The 17,044-nt window shown below is 45.8% G+C and overlaps 1 pseudogene; it reads right to left on the reverse strand.

Moving 5' to 3' along the window:
• Window positions 1-7,917: 7,917 nt before the first annotated feature.
• Window positions 7,918-17,044, reverse strand: part of LOC117077842 — a 73,365-nt pseudogene continuing 64,238 nt past the window's right edge.

Consider the following 17,044-nt stretch of genomic DNA (forward strand, 5'->3'; position numbering starts at 1 on the left):
AATCCTCCCACCTCAGTCTCCTGAGTAGTTGGGACTACAGGTGCTCTACCATGCTTGGCTAATTTTTTTTTTTTTTAGTAGAGGTGGGGTTTTGCTATGTTCCCCAGGCTGGTCCCCAACTCCTGGGCTTGAGCAATCCACCCTCCTCGGCCTCTCAGAGTGTTGGGATTATAGGTGTGAGCCAATGCGCCTGGCCCAATTGTACTTTTATTAAGCTGGGAACATATAATAATCTGGTTTAGGTTAATAAATCATCATCTTAAGGATATCTTTTGAGGGCTTGCTTTAATGAACAAACGAGAATAATTCCTAATTAGTATAGCACTTTTTGGGGGAAGCTTGGAGGAAAAAAAAAACCCATAAAATGAGATACTAATTACTATGCTAGAATCCAAGAATATATCTGGAATATTCAAGGTCACATTTTTGGATGCATGCACCGCATCAGCACCACAATAAGGGAAAACACATTTCTAGTTATGTAATATTTACTAATGCATGAAAAACAATTCATTAGCTTTGTTGAAGGAGAATTTGTGCCAATTAATTGATCAGAGCTATATTTTAATACACTTTTGAAAACACCTGTCCCGAATCAGCTAATTATTCATAGATGGTTATTGAAACATTATACTAAAACTCTAAAGCCACATTCCTGTATTTGTTTATTTCCTGCCAGTTAGTTCAAAGGTAATTGCAGTGTCATTGCATGGGGACTCCCCTCACAGCTCATGTACAGATTGGCAATTACCAGTTCTTTTCCTCTGACTGGAATATGTATTCCTAGCGCTGGAGGCTTTGCCTCAAATGTCCCTGTTTCCAAGTTGGGAGTCTGTATTTATCTTGTCTGTGCCATCTTTAGGAAATTCACAGCAAGGTTTTGCTCCTTGATTCAGAAAACCTTTTTCCTGTTTTAGCAGTCTCTCCACCTAGGGTTGGTTGTTGCATAAAGGATCTAACATCGCAGAGCTTCTGAAATGCCAGACGCGTAGGGTTTTAAGAGACGAAAACAGGACATATTTACCCATTCTCATGTTGGTGTGGCCTACAAGATGCTTTCTGGGACACAATGACAGGTCAAATGCAAATGTAACAGCAAAGCAAAAAGCAAAAGGACACTCAAGTTACCCAAGGATGAGGTAGCTACACTGAGAGTCCTGAAAACTGAAGAGCAGATATCGTGTAAAAAGAGCAAGTAGAAAACAGCACGAACTGTTTACGTGTATGTAAACAATCGCATGGCTCCATGACCTGCCATGTTTACGCCATTGAAATGATTAGCAAGCCTTTTCTTCGTGCAGCAAAGGTTCGATATTGCCAGCTTCTGTCAAAACCATCCCCTAATGCAAATTAGTGGAGTCCAAATTCCTTAGATCTCATTAATTATGAGCTTACTGACACCTAGCAAAAAACTTGCACGGGTTTGAAATTCAAACCCTGAAAGCAGGAAAGTTGAATAAGGCAGGAAGGAAAACATAAAATGTGTTCACAGTTGAAAAACAGGATGGACTAAATGTAATGGCAACATAGTTAAGTGGGAGTTTCACATTCGAAGGTGTTTACCAGACAGAGGTTAGATATGTTCTCCTGCCTTTGGCTGACTTTCCCTGGGGTTCCTGGCAGGGTCGGGGTGAGTGAAGGGAACCAGACTCAGGGTGATTGCAGCAGGGGGCTAGGGGCCGGTCTCAGCACCAGCCTTTCATTTCTGGTCAGGATGGAAGCTGGCAGGATCATTTAGAACTAAGAACTTGCTCTCAATCTCTGGTTTAAATCCACTCTGCAAAAGTCTGGATTTAAATCCACTCTGCAAAATTCACTCCAACACCCACAGGCTTTCTTTATTTTCAGAGTAAACCATTTCATGGCAAAACACCCAAACATGTCTGACTCTGCCTCCAATTGTGTAGGCACCCCACAGAGACAGGAAGCTGCCACTCATGGTGAGAGCATGAAGTTTGGAGCCACCCCCAGGGACACACCCGGGCTACCCCCGACCTTCCCTGGGCCTCAGTTTCCTCATCTGTAAAATAGGGACAGAAACAATGTCTTCTTAGGCTTGTTATGGGGATCAATGAGGTCATTCTTGTAGAAGGGTGTGGAAGTGTCCAGCTGATGGCAGACGCTATTTGACAGATGCACAGAGGGCATGCTCTTGGCTGTTGTTTTAAGATGACAAATATGAGGGAGGAATCTTTTGCCTCTTAAGTGGACGTAAAGGGATTATATTCTCCTTAAGCTCCTGGGAACCTGGAGGAGAGAGACGTTGGTGGGAGAGGGGGATGAAGGGAAGGAGGGGTGTGAGGAGAGAGAGAGAGACAGAAAGAGAGAGAGAGAGAGTCCTTGATGTCTTCAGCGACATGGGAAAGAGACAAGGTGTGCCCTGTATTCCTCCCTCCTCACCCTCTGTCTCTCCAATCCCTCTCCCTGCCTGAGCCCAGTTCCCCACGCCTGAGGCCCAGTGAGGCAAGGTCTTCTCTCTGCTGGCTGTAAGCCAGTCTTCTTATTTATTTGTATTTTGTAGAGACAGGGTCTCACTATGTTGCCCACGCTGGTCTCATACGCTAAGGGCTCAAGCAGTCCTCCCGCCTAGGCCTCCCAAAGTGCTGGGATTACAGGCATGCCACTGCGCCCGGCCCACGAGTTTCTTCCTGCACATTGCTCAATAAAGGCTGAAGTGTCGCCCCTTCCAGGAATTGTTGGTTCTTTAGCAGGAAATGTTGAAACCCTAAGAAATCCTGCAGGATTCCAAGAATCTCAGGCCATGCCCTGGGGAACAGAAATCCTCAGCAGTGACATGACCCGGAGTGACCGACACCTGCTGGGAAGGTTGGCTGGCTGCAGTCTTTAAGTCCCTCCTCTGCGCTTGAGCACTTGAGCACCAGGACTCTTGCAGCTTTAGGTGCAACAAGGTGTGCGGGAACCCCAAATGCCCATGGCGTTCAGAAGCCGTGGCCTCACCAGGAGGAGCTCTGGTCCCAGAGGGGGACTTTAGCAATGACGGCATAGGAGGCATGATTCTGGAAAGATTCTGGAGGGACACAGCACAAGCACAAGCACAGAGATTAAATGCCAATGAGGACCACTGTGGGGACCTCAGAGCACCAGGGATGGACAGAAGGCTCTAGAACTGCACAGGCATGCAGCAGCTGTAAAATACACTCACGATAGCAAGGCGTAGTAAAATGTCTCGCTGAAAATTTTGATATTGATTACAGCTTGAAATGATAGCATTTTTGATATACTGGATTAAATAAAATGCATTATTAAAACTAATTCACTTCTTTTTACCATTTAAATTATGTCTATTAGAAAATTGAGGACGGAGCCTGGCGCAGTGGCTCACGCCTGTAATCCCAGCACTTTGGGAGGCTGAGGCAGGCGGATCACGAGGTCAGGAGATCGAGACCATCCTGGCTAACACGGTGAAACACCTTCTCTACTAAAAAATACAAAGAATTAGCTGGGCGTGGTGGCAGGCGCCTATAGTCCCAGCTACTTGGGAGGCTGAGCAGAGAATGGCATGAACCCGGGAGGCGGAGTTTGCAGTGAGCTGAGATTGCACCATTGCACTCCAGCCTGGGTGACAGAGTGAGACTCCGTCTAAAAAAAAAAAAAAGAAAAATTGAGGACGGGTGCGGTGGCTCACGCCTGTAATCCCCGCACTTTGAGAGACTGATCGGAAAGGATCACTTGAGCCCAGGAATTTCAGACCAGCCTGGGCAACAACAACAACAAAAATTCTTTTTTAATTAGCTAGATGTGATGGCATGCACCTGTAGTCCCCACTACCCAGGAGACTGAGGTGGGAGGATCACTTGAACCCGGGAGGTGGAGGCTGCAGTGAGCCGTGATTGCATCACTGCACTCCAGCCTGGGTAACAGAGTGGATCCTACATCACACACACACCCAAAGAAAAAATAAGTTGGGAAACGTGGAAATTAAAGACAAATTTTAAGTTAAAAAAAGAAAGAAAGAAAATTGCAATTGGCTTTGGTCAGCACTAGGCTAAAAGTTTCTACAGAGGAAAACAGGCCACACCTGACAGTTCAAAGGCGGCAGGTTCCTTAGGGCTAATACTGCGGGGGAAGTGGAGCAATAGTAAATTTCTGAGGAAGGTGCAGTGCAGAGAGCACTCACTCAGGCAGAGTGACGAGGGCAAAGTTAACAGGTTGTTAAACTTGCAAGGATGAAAATATATCTCTCATGTGCATGTCTCTGCAGGAGGCTACTAGAGAATAGTATTTTAGCAACACAAAATAGTAAACCAAGAAGGGAGGCAGAACAAGGAAACCAGACACAAGATCCCATGCTGGAAAGAGGTTGGGTATTTTAGGACACTAGCCGTGGCTGAGTTTAAAGCTAAACTAGTATATCGCAGAGCAGGAGGCACATGGCTCTCAGTGGCAGTGTTTGGGTGGAGACATGGGCGAGTGAGGTTATTTAATGTGTGTGAGCATTTGGGAAAGCATCACGAGGCATTGGAAAGCATTTGGAAAAAAATCAGAGAACATCTCTAGAAAACTAAGCAATTACATGAGACAGTTATTAATCCCAGAAAATACTCAGAGTTGTACACGAAAGGAAATGCAGTCATAGTTTGCCACATGGATCAACAGAGAGCATATGAAGCTATAATAATCGAAAGACTCTTATTAGGAGCCAGGCGTGGTGGTTCATGCCTGTAATCCTAGTGCTTTGGGAGGCCTAGGGTGAGGATTGCTTGAGGCCAGGAGTTCCAGACCAAATTGGCACAAAGTGAGACCCCTTCTCTACAAAGTTTTAAAAATTAGCTGAGTGTAGTGGAGTGTGTCTTAGTCTAGCTACTTGGGAGGCTGAGTGGGAGGATCCTTGAGCCCAGGAGGTTGAAGCTGCAGTGAGCCGTGATTGTGCACTGTACTTCAGCCTGGGAAATGAGCGAGACCCTGTCTTTAAAAAAAAAAAAAAAAAAGACTATTAACTTTTTTTTAACTGATAGTATCTAAATTGAGGGATGGTGAAGGCAACTGGGGTAGTTAGGCCAGAAAAACCCTCCCGTATCATACAAAGTTGATAAAATGACTAAAATTATAAATTGAGAAGTAACCAGTATACGCAAATTATTTGGAAATATAGAGGAAAATTCTAGAAGGAACAGAATGGAATGAAAGTTGTTGTTCCTGGGGTGGAATGGGGGTGAGGAAAGATGGAGCAAGGATTGCTAGTACCTTTGATTCATTATGTACATACTTTAGTTGGATTAATAATAATTATTTTTTAAAGTACATGGCAATTTCTCCCCCCATGAGCTTCTTCGGTGACATTTCAATTCAATTCTGGTGACATTTCAATGAGTTGATGCATTTTCTGTGAGCTGCTTGCTACACTCAGTCCTGCCCTCTCTGCTGAGGGGCTGATGCCAGATACTCACCCCTTACCACAGAGCCAGCAAGCTGTGCCTTCCCTCGGGGCCCCCCATGCACGTCTCCTCCTGCAATCTTTCTCCTGTCATTCCACAACTATTCAGGTCACCGTAGATTATTTTAGAGACAGTGGATAAGACGCTAATGAATACTTGGAGTAGCATTTGTTGAAAATGAAATGCTGGCATGCATATTTTAACGGGAATCAGTTTGAATCAGCAAATAAACACAGAGTTGGGGAAGACATGCAAGGGGACCTCTTCTCTCCTTTAGTGTTTCATCAACTCAAGGAAACTTGTTCTTCAAGGCAGCTATTTCTCCACCTAATTGCATCATTTTTCCCCCAGCTACATTTTCAGAGAAAGAGTTCCCCATCTTGTATTTCACAACTGACAGTATTTGCCACGAATTCACTAGGAAAAAAAAACAAACATCTTTTCTGTATGGATGTGAACCAAGGTAAAAAGCTGGGTTCTGACCGTGTGGTGGATTTTTTAGAACCACCATTTTTAATGCTAGAATTAGGTCCCATTTGTAGTTTCTCTTTCTCCCCGTCTTGTCCCCTCCTTCCCTCCTCCACCCTTTTTTTTTTTTTCTCTCTCTCCTCTCTCTGTCTCCTTCATTTGCAAGCTCCATAACCTTGTACAATTGAATTCTTTACCCTGGAGATTGTCATAGCAGAACCAATTGTGGCCTAGGAAATAATGATACAAGAATTGAAACACAGTGTCACATATGGTAGAAGAATTGTCAATAATGTTTTGAAAAGTGGGGAGATTGGAGGCTATTACCCTGGGAGGAGGAAACAATTGTTTAATAAATGAAAAGCCACAGAAATGCAACACATCTTGTCTGGCAAATATTGCATTTGTGGGAACCACTGACTGAAGTCATTTGAAAATGTAGCAGAAGCATCCAAACAAGTTAGGGTCAGACTGGCCATGTCTTGCATTAATGTAGCCACCTTCTACTGCAGAAGCATCTTTCTGAAGAGGGACTTTTTGTCATGCTCATTGTGGAATGCTTTTTGGTTGTGCATGGGTAAGAAATATTAGTTTTATTTAACTAGTTTTCACAGGTGAATATTTATTCTATAAAAACTTTACAGATTGTACAGTTGATATATAGTTCAAACTAATGAGTGAAAAGGTAGGTCCCACAGATGCAAACACACTGTATGACTCAATCCAAGGTAAAGGCGGATTTACACACTGTACAGCTCTTCATGTGGCCAGGGAGGTGGTCATTCTAAGTATATACTTCAAAAATGTACAAAAAGAAGGTTTTGATTTTATTTTGCTCATCATACATTCAATATGATTGCAAACTCAGAAGCCTAACTAGAAGGAAGGTGTGGATCTGAGTCAGTACCGCCTCCTGGAAGGAATGCACGTGTCGATCCATGCAGGGAAACTTGGACGCCATACTGAACACTAATTATATAAACATAAAAGCACAGACCAAGAACATTCAATGAAGAATATAAGGTAGTTCTTTTTTGTTTGCAAAGGAGATTTTGCATTAATAGGGTACCAAAAGAATTTTAACTTATTAAATAAAATGTACTCTAAGTGAACCAAAAATTACACTATATAACAAAAAAATACTTTGTTTTGCTGTCATACATCAATCATATCTGCAAAAAGAAAACCAAAACGTATATAAAGTAGCATTTCTCACTCAGCAACAAGAAGCATGATGTAGTTACTTTTCAAAAGGGTCAAAAAACTGTTTAAAACCCGCTAAAGAATAACTTGTAAATTAGATATTCAAACTTAAGCTATTCAGTGATTCACTAATACTGCAAAGCAAGCTTTCTTCTAGAGATATTGGCTTCTTATATTAACTGGGTAAGAACTGGATGTATTAAAAAAAGAAGGGAAACAAAAGATATCTCAGCATGACTCTTAAACATATGTCTGGTTAGGAGTACGCTCCTCAGTGAATTTTCATCAGAAGTATTTCTCCTAGAAGCTAAGTCTTACTTTGATTTGGAATTTCTGAATCTCAGGTGTCTGTGCCTACCTGGAGAAAAAGCCAATGCCTCAGATCACTCTGTATCTCTGTGTAGGCCAGGGAAGGGGAGGTGGGCTAGTACCCCTTTAGAGTCTCTGTTCTAGAAAGAAAAATGAGGAAAACAACATTCTTCAAGATTTTTCTGTCACCAAAATCAATAAAACACACCTCTGGTTTTATACGAAACTAGCCAAAGACAACAGAAATTAGAGTTCTAAGAGCATTCTGCAGCTCATCATTATACTTTTACACTGTGTCTATATAAGTATAAAGTACTGATGCTTAGACAAATAAGCATAGTACTATTTTATTTTATTTAATTTTATTTTATTTTATTTCATTCCATTTCATTTTATTTTATTTGAAAGCTAGAGTACTTTCAAACTACTCGATAGTAAACAGAGTGGATTTTCTCAGTTCAGCTTCCGCACGAAAGCTACCAGGGAAATTGTTTCAGGGTGTGAGAATGGATAAGGACAACTGGAACCAATGGTGTTCTTCTCAGTCCGAATGCAGTGTGGACGGTGGGCACCTTGACACTGGACACTCATTCATCTTCCTGTGTAAATGCTTCCACATGGAGTCCAACGCTTGGGGAAAGCCCCAGATTTTTTTGAGTACTTCACAAGTTCTCTCACTGGCCTGCTTGAGATCATTCTTCATATTGCAGCACACCAAGGCTTTGGATTTTTTCAGCACTACGGGCTTATATGAGACAAGTTTCTTAATCTGAGCCACAGATCCTGAGTGAAGGTCAGAACCCAAACACCTGGGAGAAGAGGCCGTTGCCAAATGCCTCCTGTGCGATGAGCTGAAACCCCTGAGCAGCCTCTCACTTGAAGCTGGTCGTCCCATCATCTTCTCAAATGTAATGCTACATCAGCTATCTGGAAGCTGTCTGGAGGTAGTAGAGGGTGTTGCAAAACAAGCCTTTTCATTTGCCCAACTCATATCACAAAGGGGAAATAGGGATGCTCCTAGTCGATTGTCTGGACCATTGACTGCTTCTTAATAGGCAGCTTTAGCTGACTGATTGCATTCACGATGTTCCTCCCATTCAAGTACGGAGCAGCCCCGACCCTGGGACTCATCTCATCTACTCTGTACTTCAGAGACCACACGAGATTGGGAGCATTCATGGTGGTACGGCTATAGTTTATATACGACGTTTGTGGTAGCTTCTGCCATTTTATTGCTTGCTCTCTTTCTGTCCTGTCAGCTGTCATAAAAAATAAATTAGATCAAGTCCACAACACAAGACCCTTCCAATGGCGTTGAGCAGTACAGCTTGCTGTACTTTCTGGAGTCAGTACCCCGAATAAATAGCGTGAATGTTCTCAGTCCTGCTTCCAAGCATAAGCTACCAGTCAGCTTGTTTCAGGGTGTGACAATGGATAAGGACAACTGGAACCAATGGTGTACTTCTCAGGCCGAACGCACTGTGGACGATGGGCAGCCTGACACTGAACACTCGTTCATCTTGCTGTGTAAATGCTTTCACATAGAGTCCAACTCGCGGGCAGAGCGCCAGATTTTCTTCAGTACTTCACACGTTCTCTCACTGGCCTGTTTCAGATCATTCTTCATAGTGCAGCACAGTAAGGCTTTGCATTCTTTCAGCACTACTGGCTTATATGAGACAGGTTTCTTAATCTAAGCCACCAGTTTCCTGAGTGAAGGTCCAGAACCCAAACACCTGGGAGACAAGGCCGTTCTCAAATGCCTCCTGCGTGATGAGCTGAAACCCACTGAGCAGCCTGTCACTTGCAGCTGGTCATCCCATCATCTTCGGAAATGTAATGCTATTTCAGCTATCTGGAATCTGTCTGGAGGTAGTAGAGGCTGTTGGAAACAAGCCTTTTCATTTGCCCAACCCATATCGCAAAGTGGAAATACGGATGCTCCTAGTCGATTGCCTGGACCATTGACTACTTCTTAAAAGGCAGCTTTAGCTGACTGATTGCATTCATGGTATTCTTCTCATCCAAGTATGGAGCAGGCCCGACCTTGGGCCTCATCTCGTCTACTCTGTACTTCAGAGACCAGACGAGATTGGGAGGATTCCCGGTGGTACAGCTGTAGATTATGCACGACGTTTGTGGTAGCTTCTGCCATTTTATTGCTTGCTCTCTTTCTGTCCTGTCAGCTGTCGTAAAAAATAAATTAGGTCAAGTCCACAACAGAAGACCCTTGCAATGGCGCTGAGCAGTACAAGCTTGCTGTACTTTCTGGAGTCAGTACCCTGAATAAATAGCGTGAAAGTTCCCAGTCCTGCTTCCAAACATAAGCTACCGGTGAGCTTCTTTCAGGGTGTGACAATGGAGAAGGACAACTGGAACCAATGGTGTTCTTCTCAGTCTGAATGCGCGGTGGACGGTGAGCAGCCTGACATTGGACACTCGTTCGTGTTCCTGTGTAAAGGCTTTGACGTGGAGTCCAACTCTTGGGCAGAGCCCCAGATTTTCTTCAGTACCTCACACATTCTCTCACTGGCCTGTTTCAGATCATTCTTCATATTGCAGCACAGCAAGGATTTGCATTCTTTCAGCACTACTGGGTAATATGGGACAAGCTTCTTAATCTGAGCCACCCGTGTCCTGAGTGAAGGTCCAGGGTACAAACACCTGGGAGAAAAGGCCGGTGCCAAATGCCTCCTGTGCGATGAGCTTAAACCCACTGAGCAGCCTCTCACTTGCAGCTGGTCGTCCCATGATCTTCGGAAATGTAATGCTATTTCAGCTTTCTGGAATCTGTCTGGAGGTAGTAGAGGTTGTTGGAAACCAAGCCTTTTCATTTGCCCAACCCATATCGCAAAGTAGAAATATGGGTGCTCCTAGTCGATTGTCTGGACCATTGACTGCTTCTTAATAGGCAGCTTTAGCTGACTGATTGCATTCATGGTATTCCTGGTATTCCTCCCATCCAAGTAGGGAGCAGGCCCGACTTTGGGCCTCATCTCATCTACTCTGTACATCAGAGACCAGACGAGATTGGGAGCATTCCCGGTGCTACGGCTGTAGAGTATACACGACGTTTGTGGTAGCTTCTGCCATTTTATTGCTTGCTCTCATTCTGTCCTGTCAGCTGTCGTAAAAAATAAATTAGGTCAAGTCCACAACAGAAAACCCTTCCAATGGCGCTGAGCAGTACAAGCTTGCTGTACTTTCTGGAGTCAGTACCCTGAATAAATAGCGTGAATGTTCCCAGTCCTGCTTCCAAACATAAGCTACCGTGAGCTTCTTTCAGGGTGTGACAATGGAGAAGGGCAACTGGAACCAATGGTGTTCTTCTCAGTCCATACGCACTGTGGACGATGGGCAGCCTGACACTGGACACTCGTTCATCTAGCTGTGTCAATGCTTTCATGTGGAGTCCAACTCTTGGGCAGAGCCCTAGATTTTCTTCAGTACTTCTCACGTTGTCTCACTGGCCTGTTTCAGACCATTCTTCATATTGCAGCACAGCAAGGCTTTGCGTTGTTCAGCACCACTGGCTTATATGAGACAAACATCTTAATCTGGGCCACACGTCTCCTGAGTGAAGGTCCAGGACACAAACACCTGGGAAAAAAGGCCGTTGCCAAATGCCTCCTGTGTGATAAGCTGAAACCCACTGAGCAGCCTCTAACTTGCAGCTGGTCATCCCATCATCTTCGGAAATGTAATGCTATTTCAGCTATCTGGAATCTCTCTGGAGGTAGTAGAGGGTGTTTGAAACCAAGCCTTTTCAATTGCCCAACCCATATCGTAAAGTGGAAATATGGATGCTTCTAGTCGATTGTCTGGACCATTGACTGCTTCTTAATAGGCAGCTTAAGCTGACTGATTGCATTCATGGTATTCCTCCCATCCAAGTACGGAGCAGGCCCGACCTTGGGCCTCATCTCATCTACTCTGTACTTCAGAGACCAGACGAGATTGGGAGCATTCCCGGTGGTACGGCTGTAGATGATACACGACGTTTCTGGTAACTTCTGCCATTTTATTGCTTGCTCTCTTTGTGTCCTCTGTCAGCTGTCGTAAAAAATAAATCAGGTCACGTCTGCAACAGAAGACCCTACCAGTGGCGCTGAGCTGTACAAGCTTGCTGTACTTTTTGGAGTCAGTACCCCGAATAACGTGAATATTCCCAGTCCTGCTTCCAAGCATAAACTACCACTTTGCTTGTTTCAGGGTGTGAGAATGGATAAGGACAACTGGGACTAGTGGAGTTTTTCTCAGCCAGACCCTGGTGTGGACGGTGGGCAGCCTGACACTGGACAGTCATTCATGTTCCTGTTTAAATGCTTTCACACAGAGTCCAACTCTCGGGCAGAGCCCCAGATTTTCCTCAGTACTTCACACGTTCTCTCACTGGCCTGTTTCAGATCATTTTTCCTATTGCAGCACAGCAAGGTTTTGCATGCTTTCAGCACTACTGGCTTATATGAGACATGTTGCTTCATCTGAGCCACCAGTTTCCTGAGTGAAGGTCCAGAACCCAAACACCTGGGAGACAAGGCCGTTCTCAAATGCCTCCTGTGTGATGAGCTGAAACCCACTGAGCAAGCACTCACTTGCAGCTGGTCGTGCCATCATCTTCAGAAATGTAATGCTGGATCAGCTATCAGGAATCTGTCTGGAGGTAGTAGAGGGTGTTTGAAACCAAGCCTTTTCATTTGCCCAACCCATATCACAAAGTGGAAGTATGGATGCTCCTAGTCGATCGTCTGGACCATTGCCTGCTTCTTAATAGGCAGCTTAAGCTGACTGATTGCATTCACGACGTTCCTCCCGTCCAAGTACGGAGCAGGCCGGACCCTGGGCCTCAGCTCATCTGCTCTTAACTTCAGAGACCAGACGAGATTGGGAGCATTGCGGTGGTACGGCTGTAGACGATACACGACGTTTGTGGTAACTTCTGCCATTTTATTGCGTGCTCTCTTTGTGTCCTCTGTCAGCTGTCGTAAAAAATAAATCAGGTCACGTCTGCAACAGAAGACCCTACCAGTGGCGCTGAGCTGTACAAGCTTGCTGTACTTTTTGGAGTCAGTACCCCGAATAACGTGAATATTCCCAGTCCTGCTTCCAAGCATAAGCTACCACTTTGCTTGTTTCAGGGTGTGAGAATGGATAAGGACAACTGGGACTAGTGGTGTTCTTCTCAGCCAGACCCTGGTGTGGACGGTGGGCAGCCTGACACTGGACAGTCATTCATGTTCCTGTTTAAATTCTTTCAGAAAGAGTCCAACTCTCGGGCAGAGCCCCAGATTTTCCTCAGTACTTCACACGTTCTCTCACTGGCCTGTTTCAGATCATTCTTCGTATTGCAGCATAGCAAGGCTTTGCATGCTTTCAGCACTACTGGCTTATATGAGACATGTTGCTTCATCTGAGCCACCAGTTTCCTGAGTGAAGGTCCAGAACCCAAACACCTGGGAGACAAGCCGTTCTCAAATGCCTCCTGTGTGATGAGCTGAAACCCACTGAGCAAGCACTCACTTGCAGCTGGTCGTGCCATCATCTTCAGAAATGTAATGCTGGATCAGCTATCAGGAATCTGTCTGGAGGTAGTAGAGGTGTTTGAAACCAAGCCTTTTCATTTGCCCAACCCATATCACAAAGTGGAAGTATGGATGCTCCTAGTCGATCGTCTGGACCATTGACTGCTTCTTAATAGGCAGCTTAAGCTGACTGATTGCATTCACGACGTTCCTCCCGTCCAAGTACGGAGTAGGCCGGACCCTGGGCCTCAGCTCGTCTGCTCTTAACTTCAGAGACCAGACGAGATTGGGAGCATTGCGGTGGTACGGCTGTAGACGATACACGACGTTTGTGGTAACTTCTGCCATTTTATTGCTTGCTCTCTTTGTGTCCTCTGTCAGCTGTCGTAAAAAATAAATCAGGTCACGTCTGCAACAGAAGACCCTACCAGTGGCGCTGAGCTGTACAAGCTTGCTGTACTTTTTGGAGTCAGTACCCCGAATAACGTGAATATTCCCAGTCCTGCTTCCAAGCATAAGCTACCACTTTGCTTGTTTCAGGGTGTGAGAATGGATAAGGACAACTGGGACTAGTGGTGTTCTTCTCAGCCAGACCCTGGTGTGGACGGTGGGCAGCCTGACACTGGACAGTCATTCATGTTCCTGTTTAAATGCTTTCACACAGAGTCCAACTCTCGGGCAGAGCCCCAGATTTTCCTCAGTACTTCACACGTTCTCTCACTGGCCTGTTTCAGATCATTCTTCGTATTGCAGCATAGCAAGGCTTTGCATGCTTTCAGCACTACTGGCTTATATGAGACATGTTGCTTCATCTGAGCCACCAGTTTCCTGAGTGAAGGTCCCGAACCCAAACACCTGGGAGACAAGGCCGTTCTCAAATGCCTCCTGTGTGATGAGCTGAAACCCACTGAGCAAGCACTCACTTGCAGCTGGTCGTGCCATCATCTTCAGAAACGTAATGCTGGATCAGCTATCAGGAATCTGTCTGGAGGTAGTAGAGGGTGTTTGAAACCAAGCCTTTTCATTTGCCCAACCCATATCACAAAGTGGAAGTATGGATGCTCCTAGTCGATCGTCTGGACCATTGACTGCTTCTTAATAGGCAGCTTAAGCTGACTGATTGCATTCACGACGTTCCTCCCGTGCAAGTACGGAGCAGGCTGGACCCTGGGCCTCAGCTCGTCTGCTCTTAACTTCAGAGACCAGACGAGATTGGGAGCATTCCCGGTGGTACGGCTGTAGATGATACACGACGTTTGTGGTAACTTCTGCCATTTTATTGCTTGCTCTCTTTGTGTCCTCTGTCAGCTGTCGTAAAAAATAAATCAGGTCACGTCTGCAACAGAAGACCCTACCAGTGGCGCTGAGCTGTACAAGCTTGCTGTACTTTTTGGAGTCAGTACCCCGAATAACGTGAATATTCCCAGTCCTGCTTCCAAGCATAAGCTACCACTTTGCTTGTTTCAGGGTGTGAGAATGGATAAGGACAACTGGGACTAGTGGTGTTCTTCTCAGCCAGACCCTGGTGTGGACGGTGGGCAGCCTGACACTGGACAGTCATTCATGTTCCTGTTTAAATGCTTTCAGAAAGAGTCCAACTCTCGGGCAGAGCCCCAGATTTTCCTCAGTACTTCACACGTTCTCTCACTGGCCTGTTTCAGATCATTCTTCGTATTGCAGCACAGCAAGGCTTTGCATGCTTTCAGCACTACTGGCTTATATGAGACATGTTGCTTCATCTGAGCCACCAGTTTCCTGAGTGAAGGTCCAGAACCCAAACACCTGGGAGACAAGGCCGTTCTCAAATGCCTCCTGTGTGATGAGCTGAAACCCACTGAGCAAGCACTCACTTGCAGCTGGTCGTGCCATCATCTTCAGAAATGTAATGCTGGATCAGCTATCAGGAATCTGTCTGGAGGTAGTAGAGGGTGTTTGAAACCAAGCCTTTTCATTTGCCCAACCCATATCACAAAGTGGAAGTATGGATGCTCCTAGTCGATCGTCTGGACCATTGACTGCTTCTTAATAGGCAGCTTAAGCTGACTGATTGCATTCACGACGTTCCTCCCGTCCAAGTACGGAGCAGGCCGGACCCTGGGCCTCAGCTCGTCTGCTCTTAACTTCAGAGACCAGACGAGATTGGGAGCATTCCCGGTGGTACGGCTGTAGATGATACACGACGTTTGTGGTAACTTCTGCCATTTTATTGCTTGCTCTCTTTGTGTCCTCTGTCAGCTGTCGTAAAAAATAATTCAGGTCACGTCTGCAACAGAAGACCCTACCAGTGGCGCTGAGCTGTACAAGCTTGCTGTACTTTTTGGAGTCAGTACCCCGAATAACGTGAATATTCCCAGTCCTGCTTCCAAGCATAAGCTACCACTTTGCTTGTTTCAGGGTGTGAGAATGGATAAGGACAACTGGGACTAGTGGTGTTCTTCTCAGCCAGACCCTGGTGTGGACGGTGGGCAGCCTGACACTGGACAGTCATTCATGTTCCTGTTTAAATGCTTTCACACAGAGTCCAACTCACCGGCAGAGCCCCAGATTTTCCTCCGTACTTCACTTCACATCTCTCTCGCCTGTTTCAGATCATTCTTTGCGTATTGCAGCACAGCAAGGCTTTGCATGCTTTCAGCACTACTGGCTTATATGAGACATGTTGCTTCATCTGAGCCACCAGTTTCCTGAGTGAAGGTCCAGAACCCAACACCTGGGAGACAAGGCCGTTCTCAATGCCTCCTGTGTGATGAGCTGAAACCCACTGAGCAAGCACTCACTTGCAGCTGGTCGTGCCATCATCTTCAGAAATGTAATGCTGGATCAGCTATCAGGAATCTGTCTGGAGGTAGTAGAGGGTGTTTGAAACCAAGCCTTTTCATTTGCCCAACCCATATCACAAAGTGGAAGTATGGATGCTCCTAGTCGATCGTCTGGACCATTGACTGCTTCTAATAGGCAGCTTAAGCTGACTGATTGCATTCACGACGTTCCTCCCGTCCAAGTACGGAGCAGGCCGGACCCTGGGCCTCAGCTCGTCTGCTCTTAACTTCAGAGACCAGACGAGATTGGGAGCATTCCCGGTGGTACGGCTGTAGATGATACACGACGTTTGTGGTAACTTCTGCCATTTTATTGCGAGCTCTCTTTCTGTCCTCGTCAGCTGTGTCGTTAAAAATAAATCAGGTCACGTCTGCAACAGAAGACCCTACCAGTGGCGCTGAGCTGTACAAGCTGGCTGTACTTTTTGGAGTCAGTACCCCGAATAACGTGAATATTCCCAGTCCTGCTTCCAAGCATAAGCTACCATTTGCTTGTTGTGGGGTGTGAGAATGGATAAGGACAACTGGGACTAGTGGTGTTCTTCTCAGCAGACCCTGGTGTGGGGTGGGCAGCTGACACTGGACAGTCATTCATGTTCCTGTTTAAATGCTTTCACACAGAGTCCAACTCACGGGCAGAGCCCCAGATTTTCCTCCGTACTTCACAGGTTCTCTCACTGGCCTGTTTCAGATCATTCTTCGTATTGCAGCACAGCAAGGCTTTGCATGCTTTCAGCACTACTGGCTTATATGAGACATGTTGCTTCATCTGAGCCACCAGTTTCCTGAGTGAAGGTCCAGAACCCAAACACCTGGGAGACAAGGCCGTTCTCAAATGCCTCCTGTGTGATGAGCTGAAACCCACTGAGCAAGCACTCACTTGCAGCTGGTCGTGCCATCATCTTCAGAAATGTAATGCTGGATCAGCTATCAGGAATCTGTCTGGAGGTAGTAGAGGGTGTTTGAAACCAAGCCTTTTCATTTGCCCAACCCATATCACAAAGTGGAAGTATGGATGCTCCTAGTCGATCGTCTGGACCATTGACTGCTTCTTAATAGGCAGCTTAAGCTGACTGATTGCATCAAGCGTTCCTCCCGTCCAAGTACGGAGCAGGCCGGACCCTGGGCCTCAGCTCGTCTGCTCTTAACTTCAGAGACCAGACGAGATTGGGAGCATTCCCGGTGGTACGGCTGTAGACGATACACGACGTTTGTGGTAACTTCTGCCATTTTATTGCTTGCTCTCTTTGTGTCCTCTGTCAGCTGTCGTAAAAAATAAATCAGGTCACGTCTGCAACAGAAGACCCTACCAGTGGCGCTGAGCTGT

The sequence above is a fragment of the Trachypithecus francoisi genome, unplaced genomic scaffold, assembly GCF_009764315.1.
Source record: "Trachypithecus francoisi isolate TF-2019V2 unplaced genomic scaffold, Tfra_2.0 Lachesis_group6, whole genome shotgun sequence".
NCBI lineage: Eukaryota > Metazoa > Chordata > Mammalia > Primates > Cercopithecidae > Trachypithecus > Trachypithecus francoisi.